This window comes from Dermacentor variabilis, chromosome 4 (genome assembly GCF_050947875.1).
Source record: "Dermacentor variabilis isolate Ectoservices chromosome 4, ASM5094787v1, whole genome shotgun sequence".
NCBI lineage: Eukaryota > Metazoa > Arthropoda > Arachnida > Ixodida > Ixodidae > Dermacentor > Dermacentor variabilis.
The window spans coordinates 228,835,041-228,844,961 of NC_134571.1; the positions used below are offsets into that span (position 1 = coordinate 228,835,041).

The 9,921-nt window shown below is 45.5% G+C and overlaps 1 long non-coding RNA gene across 1 annotated transcript; it reads left to right on the forward strand.

Moving 5' to 3' along the window:
* The first annotated feature begins 704 nt into the window (after positions 1-704).
* LOC142580155 (uncharacterized) lies at positions 705-9,700 on the forward strand. Its single transcript, XR_012827593.1, has 4 exons — positions 705-792; positions 872-947; positions 5,292-5,444; positions 9,544-9,700. It is a non-coding gene; the product is annotated as an uncharacterized LOC142580155 (long non-coding RNA).
* Positions 9,701-9,921: the final 221 nt, after the last annotated feature.

Genomic DNA, 9,921 nt, shown 5'->3' on the forward strand with positions numbered 1-9,921 from the left:
TCCTATCGGCTGAGCCGATGTTCCCCCTCGACCGGCTGTTAAGTTATCTTAATGATGTGAACTTTTTGAAGAATATACTTACCGCTTTTAAACTCATCTTCCCTACGCTACCCGAAATCCTACATAATCATCCTAAATTCTCTCAAGAAATGCAAGCCTTATGTTTTTAATTCCTAGGCCTTTACAGCCACCGCATTACATCACAGGCATTGCAGTCCATTATAGCCACTGTCATGTTTATAACATTATGCCGCACTACTAAACATTGTTGCTGGTGCTCTTTGGCCGTTGTAGCCCTTGCGCCATAAAACACTAATTAATAATAAATAAATAAGATAACACAATGTCGTCCGCTTAGAATAAACCTGAGATCTGCTGCTCTACTACTGTTCGCGCCTGTTTGTATGAGAGAATAAATAGGATATTACTTCCTTCTAGCGCTCTCTCCATCGTCACCATGTAAAGGGTCTTACATTCACATCGAAAGCGGAGCATCTGAGCGGCCAAGCGGATTTTCAACGCGGCGAGGCGGTGAGCGTGCGCGCCTGTTCAGCTGACGGCTCAGCTGAGAAAGTGTCTGCGTTCACCCGGTCGACGGAACGCAGGCGTTAGGTTCACCCAAACGTCACGTCCGGGATGTCGCGTTCGTTCTTTGTTTTTCGCGTCCGTGATGTCACATCCGTCTTTGGTTTTTGGCGGCAGAATGGCAAGCTCAAAGGTGAGCTACGCTCAAACAACTGGACAAAGATGTGGATCGTTTATTTTTTAGGGCTTGTGCTAGCGTAAGCTATCGTAAGTACTTCACTTTTCCATTCGATGTGCCTCTACTATGCAAACCTACGCTTTCGGCTGCCTGATACTTCATTTCCAGGTTCCTTACCAGCTTATTTTCCTTGTGACGCATCCCGCGGACCGCCGCATCGATCAGCCAGTGCTACATTGTACTGGTAAGAGCCTTTTTCACAATCACTTAAACGTAACATTACCTGGTTACGGTGCTGCTACACGGCAGAATGTGTAAATGGCAGATGACCCAAGTGCGTCATGTGCGCGCACTTGTTTAGAGAAAATAAAGAGTATTCATCATTTATCTCGCAATGTAAACGCACATTCCTGACACATGGTTCAGGTCTGCCGTCCGCCGACTAAGGGCGGTAGTGAATGAAGTCGCTAAATGAGTGCTTTGCGGCGTCATTGCACGCGCGGGAAACAGCGTTCGTTTACATAGTAATATGAGCCTTTACATAGCAATATCGCTGCGCTGTCAACAGCCATTCTCTGGTAACCTTTCTCCGCAGCGTAACGCTCGAGTGCTCTGTGCAAATGTGACAAAGGTTGCGTATGCGGTCGGTATTTGTGATTTTCTAGAAAGAAGCTTCATTACAAAGTGCATGATCAGGCTGCGTGGTCGTCCATTCTACTAGAGCGGGACAATCAATAAACGATACAAGCATGGACATACACATGCTGTTGCCAAATAACCCTTATGGTGGGTCCATTTAATACTGGTGATTTAATCGTGGATGAAGACTGGGATGTTCTCTTTATGTGCTTGCTTCAAAGTAGGATAAATCGAAACGTGGCCAACAAATTTTACTAGTGTTATAAGGTTTTGTGAGAAAGGGTGTTGTGTATTGCTTTGTAACGAGTGACTTTTAAGAGTGTGACATTGTCTCCCATCGCACGTGTATATCCCGGCTGGAAGTTATGTTCATGTGCTCAACAGTGCTTCAGGAACCCTCTGAGCGCTTACAAGTTGATATTACAGCCACTTGTGAATTCTGGTCCTAATGTAAGCATTAAAGGGACACTAAAGGTTACCAGAAACTCAAGTTAAAGTGGTAGAGCAATGTTCTAGAACGTCTAAGGTGTCAATATAATCGCGAACAGAGCTTCAGTAACCGAGAAATTGAGGTAAATGCATGACACGATTTGAGACCCCCCAGCGACATTCCGGTACTAGCCCGATGACGAAAGGACTCCTCATAATTTGTGTTACTAATACTCAACTACTAGTATTAAAAATATCATTTCATTCGATTATAAGACGGAAAAAAATGCTACTTGTCTACGTCTATTCATATGGGTGTTCGAAAGGTTTCGTTTTCGCTCGACTCTGCGCGCTCGACTCTGCGCCGCGCACGCTTTGGAGTTTCAGTAGTTTCGTTATCGCGTCGTGCTGTGAGGGTTCTGATGGCTCGCGAAACTTTCATTTGGAACAAGCAGCAAGAATGTCACGTCCATGTGATGTCGTGGGAAGCCCTCGTTGCTTTCCCGCTCCGGAGAGCCGGTGTCGAGGCCGCCGTCGTAGTACGCAACGACGCCGGCAGTGCGAGCCCTCAGCAGCAGGTCGCACTCGTCGGTGCTCAAATCGCTGAAGTTGAGCCCACCATCGCGAGCCAATCTGTCGGTGTCAGGGTCCATTGCGACGAGCGTCGAAGTTAGCGTCATAGAATGAAGTACCAGCTTATGGGCGTCTTGCGCTGGAGTTTGAGGTATAGTAGCGGCGCCTGGTGGCGGTGCGGGAAACGACATCTGGGTCGTGCCAGCTTGGGTCGTATTGAACCCTGGCTGTGGCGAAGCACGTTTCTAGGCCGAGTTTTGCGTCGATTCGCACATTTTTATGCCCTGTTGCGAGTGCGAAAAGGCTCGTCGCTTCTCATAGACCACGCCGACCACGCTGCGAGCTCGCCGCAGCCTATAGTTTAACGAAAACGGACTCTCCGTGTGCCGTGGGATGTAATTCTTTTCTCCTTCCGCTAGCCACCATACTCCCGCTTTCGCTCTGCTGTCGGCTCTGTCTTGGCTCTGTTTCTGGCCGCGCGTTCGCGTTTTGCGCAGAAAAGCCGTAGCGCCGTCTGCGGACGCCGTTCTACTCACCGATGGCGCAACGTCACTATGAGACCATGATGTCAGTACTCCTCGATCGGAGGGCGGGCGATTTGAACTGCGCTAGAGGTACGCGGACGCTTTAGAACGCATTTTCTCTTAAAATAAGTCTCTCCTTGGCACGAAACAAGCGTTTCGAGGTTTCTGTGATGGTATTTCAACAGTCCACGTTGACTTAATAGTAACCTTTAGTGTCCCTTTAAGGGGTTTTAGCACTCCTCTTAGTGATAACCTTAGACGTTAATTCTATAGTGTATATTGTTAACTGACAAGCTGGGTCTGGTAAGTTTTACCTCTTGACACTAAGAACCTGTGGCATGATGAGTTTGCGCAAAAGAACAGTGTAGGTGCCATCATATATACACTCATTGTCATTCACGCAGACTATTGGAGGGACTCCAATCTACATTAAGTACAGCGCAATCGGCGCCAGTACCAGTGGTTGCTCAATGTGTGGTTTGGAATTTACGCCAGTGCAATAATCAGTACCATCTTCAATCACGCACTGACTGGACAGCGTTATGTGAACAATATCCTTGAAGGAGTGGTTGATGAGTTTCTCAGCAAAGTCCCGCTGTCACATCTTCCACTTCTGCTGTATCAGCAAGATGGGCCACCTGCATGCAGCAGCAGCCGAGCATGAAACTGGTTGGGTGCTACTTTTCAAATAGATTGGAAGGCACGAACCTGTAAATAGGCCGGCTAGGTCACCTGACCTCTCTCCGTTAAGTTTCTTTCTTTGGGGTTATGTGAAAGATTGTGCCGGACGTCAGATTAGACGAATGTCAGATTAGTTCAAGGTAAGGATAATGGATGTCTGCCATAGAATTCCGGCATCGGTCATCAAGAAAGCCACTAAAGGTGTGATAAAATAGACAGTACTGTGTAGCTGCAAAAGGAGACCTATTTGAACACGTCCGCTAGGCTGATGTTCAACGGGGCTTACGAATTAATAGATAGTAAGAGCACACAGTTTTTTTTTGTCTGTGTGTGTGTGTGTGCCGACATTCTGATTGCCAGTTCGACTCATAGAAGCGGTATATTTAATTTCATGAACGCATTGGTTTTGCCTTTTCTCTACAAGTTGGTCGCTTTCCAGTGTGTTTATTTCGCTTTTATTTGTTGACACGAACCTGTTTTTGCAGCACGTATACACTTTCATAAAAAATAAGACGCTCACTTTATATTGGCTTTGGTCCGAAGCAAGTTTCTGGTGTGAAATATAATTCTGGTGTGAAATATAACTTCGCCCGCACTCTTTCGATGCGGTGCGAGCAAAGTCTGGATTTTGAAACATTCTGTGCCTATTACATTGCTCTTCACATTTCGTGTGTGGTCAGAGCTGCACTTTGGCTGCGTTATCAAGGTGCTTTTGTTATCATTTATCAGTCGGCCTTGAGAGAGAGATAATAAGTGTGACGTAGAGAGAAAGGAGTAGCTGCGAAGCTGCGAAACCTGCTGTTGGGGCTCCTTCCGTACCATTATCAAGGTGGTGCGCTGTCTCTTCGGGTTCGCGATAGGCAATGCAGTTACTTTCAATCAGCTTAATTGAGGGCACTGCTTTATGATGCGGGTGAGAGTTCACTCACATGGTGTTTTTCATAGTTCGTGAGGTTATTTTCCAGTCGGTAAAATTGTACGCAATTAGTATGTGGCTGAAAACACTGTAGTTAGATGTCATTTTGGGATGCCAACAAATGCCTCATTGACACTTTGAAAATTATGAGAGTACTTCTCGAGTTAGATAATTGTAATTACCAAATTAAATCTCAGTAACGAAAGAATTACTGGCTACTACTCCACTTTACTGGAAACAATATGCACTAGGTTTTCTTCGAGTAACGGAACTGTTTTTTTTTAAATCTTAGTGCATGATAGCTGTGGAGCACTCTCTCTCTTCATCCCTATACCCCTTTCCCCAGTGCAGGGTAGAAAAACGGACATGTGTCTGGTTAACCTCTCTGCCTTTCCTCTCTTCTATTTCTCTCTCTCTATAATTCACTCAGTAACCGTAATGAAGCCAAGCCAGATTCACTCGAAATCAGAATCAACAGCAGTCATGTACGGCAGCACTTATGCTCGGACTAGCAGAAAAATAAGAGAGGCTGCAGTTTTCCAGAAAGGCGAAGCAGTGTTAGTGATAGCCAAGGATGCGACAATTACACGGAGGAAGATTACACCAGCAAGGGGACTCAGGCTGTGAAATTGAACTGTCTCCTACTATGAGGTCTTGTATATACTTAGCGCCGTCACTTCAGTGCTCAAGTCTTCGAGGTCAAGCGAAGTTTCTTGAAGTGCAAGAAATATATATATATATATATATATATATATATATATATATATATATATATATATATATATATATATATATATATATATCGTAAGGAACTGCTTTATTCCAGCCAAGCTCGGACTGCTACCTCGAGGATTAAACTGTGCTGCTGGTGATGATATATGCAGATGGAAAAGATGTGCAGATGATGAAGTTGAAAGTCAGGCATGTGTTGTGCCCATGCTAATTCTCTCTCGCTGTGGAAGCGGCCGCCTGGCAGCGCGTAAGTACTATAAAATGCGTCAAGTATTTGATTTTAAGCGGGAGACATGCACTATCTCTGTGCCACAGCAACGGGAATCGGGTGGCGTTCTAACTAGCGAGACATGGTAATTGACAGGTGATGTCTGCTCAATGACCATGGAAAGTCGAATAAAACACGAGAAATTTTTTGCATAAGCCAGGAATGCACACAGGAGTCCAAAGAACTTCGTCACCAGGAGAAAAAGTCACAGCACAGTGGATCCAGTCATAACGAAACTTGCGAGCGTCCTGGGAGACGCCGGTGTTAAGCGGGGCGAGGCGTCTGCACTCTGCGAGGCGAGACACAAACTGTTCCAAGAAAGGAACTGATGGGGGTACAGGAGTCGAAAGGAATGATACATCAAGAATGAAACCTGGTGAACAGCCATAGATGAAGCAAAAATGTTAAAAGCCAGTAGTACGTTGCGTAGCCATATTATAGGCGAATGTCATGAACGGCAGGATTGCATCCCCGTTCGTGTGGCCAGGGTGGATGTACGTACATCGCAATCATGTCAGAGAGGGTATGGTGAAAACACTCCGTCAACCTTTTTGGTCTGCGGATGGTAACTGGAAGTCGTCTTGCAAATTGTGTTAGAGACGCACAGAACTTCCGTAAGGATAGAAGAGAGGAAGACTGCTGCAGTCACTGAGGAGAACGCGCGGAGCGCTGCAGTGTAAGATAATGTTGTGTAGAAAGAAATTGGCGATTTCAGCAGCAGTCCCGGATGGTAGAGATGCTGTCTCCGCATAGCGTGTTGGTCTATGGCCATTGCAATCCAACAATTTCCATGTAAGGTCATGGGAAGAGGACCGTACAAGTCTATTCCAACTACTTCAAAAGGCGAAGCGGGACAATGCAGAGGTTGTAAAGAGCCAGAAGGAGCTGTTGGGTTTGCTTTGACAATGAACGCAGGGTGCAACATACTTCGCAACGGCTGAAGATGGGCCAGGCCAGGAGCAGCGACTTCATATTCTGTTGTAAGTCTTGTGGTAGCCTAGATGACCAGTCGTCGCATGAGCGTGAAAGGCTTCAAGCACCTCACATTGCAGAGAACATGGTATGACCGGGACCCATTTGTTGCCATCGATCTGATAAATGTTACGATGTAAAACCCCATTGTGCAGCTTGAATTGATTAAGTTGTCGACGAAGTCTGGCATTTGGAGGCGACGAAGAATCTTCCATGCGTTGGAGAATAGTTCAGCAGTATGGGTCGACGCGTTAGTGGGACACAAGGACAGATGGGCTGTCGTGTCTTAGCCATTCGAGGGTTACAATGGGTAAAGCCGATGAAGAGGACTCGGGACGTACACAATCATGGAGAGGTTATGGTGAATCGTCATGATTCGGCAGAGGGTAGCAAGAGAGAACATTGGTGTCTTGATGCTTCTTTGCAGCCCTGTAGGTGACATTGAAATCGTACTCCTGTAGGTGAAGCACACAGCAACCCAGCTGACCTGATAAATTCTTTAGCGATGAGAGCCAGCACAGTGTGTTATGGTCGGTAACGACTGTGAAATGGCGGCCATGAAGACATGGGTGAAATTTTTGCACTGCCCAACAGCAAGGCACTCCTGCTTGGTTATGGTGTAGTAATTTTCTGCACTGGTTAGTGCACGACTAGCATAAGCAATTACTCGTTCGCGGAATGTGTTGTCACATTGCAGTAGAATGGCACCGAGACTGACTGCTAGCGTCGGTGTGAAAGATGGTGGGCGCGGTCGGATCAAATTGGCACAGTACTGGGTCTGACGTCAGGGCATGTTGCAAAAGCAGGAAAGCATGTTCACATTCGTCGGACGAAACAAAGGGCGCATTACTGGCGAGGAGTTGATGGAGCGGGGACGTAAACGTAACGAAGTTGCATATGAAGTGTCGGAAGAAGCAAGTCCAGGAAAACTGTGCATGTCTTTTTGACGCAGTGGACACAAAATTCGAGGATGGCAGTAAGCTTCTCGGGGTCCGGTCGAATACCTTCTTTGCTGACTATGTGCCCCAGAACTTTGATGGCCTTGCTGGCCAAACTGCATTTGTGTGTGTGTGCGTGTGTGTGTGTGCATGCGCACGTGTGCGTGTGCTGAGCTGCAAACCAGCATTTGCAAGACAGGCAAGGACTTCATCAAGATGTTGCAAATGTTGTGAGAACATGGTTGAAAACACAATGTCGTCGAGATAGCACAGACAGGTTTTCCATTTCAAGCCACACAAGACTTATCGATCATGCGTTCGAATGTGGCAGGCACATTGCAGAGTCCAAAAGGCATCGCACTGAACTCGTAGAGCCCATCAGGGGTAGCAAATGTCGTTTTCGCTTTGTCGGATTTGGACGTCGGTATTTGCCAGTAGCCTGGTCTAAAGTCAAGGCTAGAAATATATTCAGCACCGTGGAGCGAATCTAGTGCATCATCCATCCGTGACACGGGGTAAACATCTTTGCGCACGATTTTGTTCAGCGCACAGTAATAGACGCAAGAACACAGTGAGCTGTCTTCGTGACAATTGCAACGACATGAGTGTCAACAGCTCAAGTGACAGTTGATCCACGAGGCAACAGTTGGGGTTCGATTTGGTTTATTGCAGTAAGCAATGCAGACCCCTCAGAGAAGCGAATAAGGCCAGGGGTAATCAGAATTGCTCGAGATAGGGTATGGTCATAGGGTAGAATGAATACGCCGCCATCCACAATGTTACAGGAGTCGACACTTATAATCTCTTCTCTAGGTGGCCAAAGAACGTAATCGGAAGAGGTGACGAGACAAATGCGTTCTTCGAGGTTAGGAAGAGAACTGCCAGTGGCATCCAGTTGTGTGAGGCGCTGACGACAAGAGATAGAAGCGAACGCCAAAGATAAGAAGTCCCACCCCAAGATGAGTTCATGGGTCACTCACGAAATACCGCAAAAGCAATGTGGTGAAGAATTTAGTCTATGGACACACGAACAGTACACGGTGCGATTGGACGAATAATAACGTTGGCCGCTGCACAAAGAGAAAGGCCGGAGTAAGGCAATTCTTGTGTTTTATAGAGTCCCGAACAGTCGCATGGCAATAATCGCCAAGCGTCTTGTAACAGGGAGCCACCTCAAAATTGCACCAAACAAAGATGATGGATGCAGCCAGTCTTGCCAGATAACTACATTTTGACTATTCTGTATTGTTTGCATTTTTTGTGCAAAAGGAATTCTCGCAGAGAGTTTTATCTTCAGTGGCCTTCAGTTGACATCATCTGCTACAACTAGCACATAAGTCAACTCCATAGCACCACTAGGATGGAGACATTGTGTCGTGGGATGCTTCCTTAAAAGTGGACAAGAAGATTCTAAAGGAAAAGTGTGAGATGGTCACAGTAATAACCAAGACATTTGGCATGGGAATGACCCAGCTATGAAGGTATTATCAGATGTGGACAAGCATATAATACTAAATGGCACCTTGCACGAGCCCCAAGTGTCAAATGTAATGAGTATTGTGCATTGAAAGGGCCAAAAATGTTTTGTACATGCAAGGGAACACTAAGGGCATTTGATAGCAGTTGCTTAGATGTACTACATTAACAGGAACCAAACAAACTCCCTTAGACATAAGCATGCAGCAAATTCAAGGACTAGATGAAGCTTCAAAGAAGTAACTGCATTTCATGTAGGATAGGTGTGAATGACCTTTGTGCATGAGATCAGTGACAAAAACACTAAATGAATGCAGTACAGTGTCTGTATCATATCTTGTGCAGACCAAGCTAGCCTGGCGTTTCAGAGTTCCTTGTCAGTTCATTTAAATAGGCACTAGATTGTTCAAAGTGCAATATTGTTCTACAAAACATAATATGCAAGATGTAGCATGCTAACCCTCGTGGCTCAACAACTACTGAACCGAAACCTCAATGAGCAGTGAAGCTTCCTTGTAATTTTCATCGTAACCATACTTTTGCTCTTGAAAGTGAACCTCTTTAGTGAATTTGCTTGTGTATTAATTTTTCTTTAGGCAAGTATTTTTTATACATGTTAATGTCTCAATCCTGCTTTCTCTTTCCGGAGCTAAACAAAATGCCTCTTATTTCAATTTGATCTTTTGACCTAGGAAGCCATCATCTGGTGCTGTGTACAGCAAGCACATGCTTCGGGCAAGGAGGGAGCCAGCACCATATCTACATCAGCAAGAACCTCGGTGCTCAAAATAAACATTTTCTGTGCAGATAACTGTCTTTTTATACTTCCAGCATGAATTAATAAAGTTTCTTTTGCCTTCACATGCAGGAAGGTTTATAGGAATAAATAGTGACTGTTGAATGCCCAGGAAAAGCCTTGAAGCCATTTTACTTGTACAGTGATAAAGTACATGTGTACTTGAACTTGATAGTACAGAAACGAAAGGCAAAGTAACAGGCAAAATGCTTGGGGCAGCAGTCGTATAAATGGTAGATGAACACAGCTAATTGTGCTGTCCAGTTTCATTCAG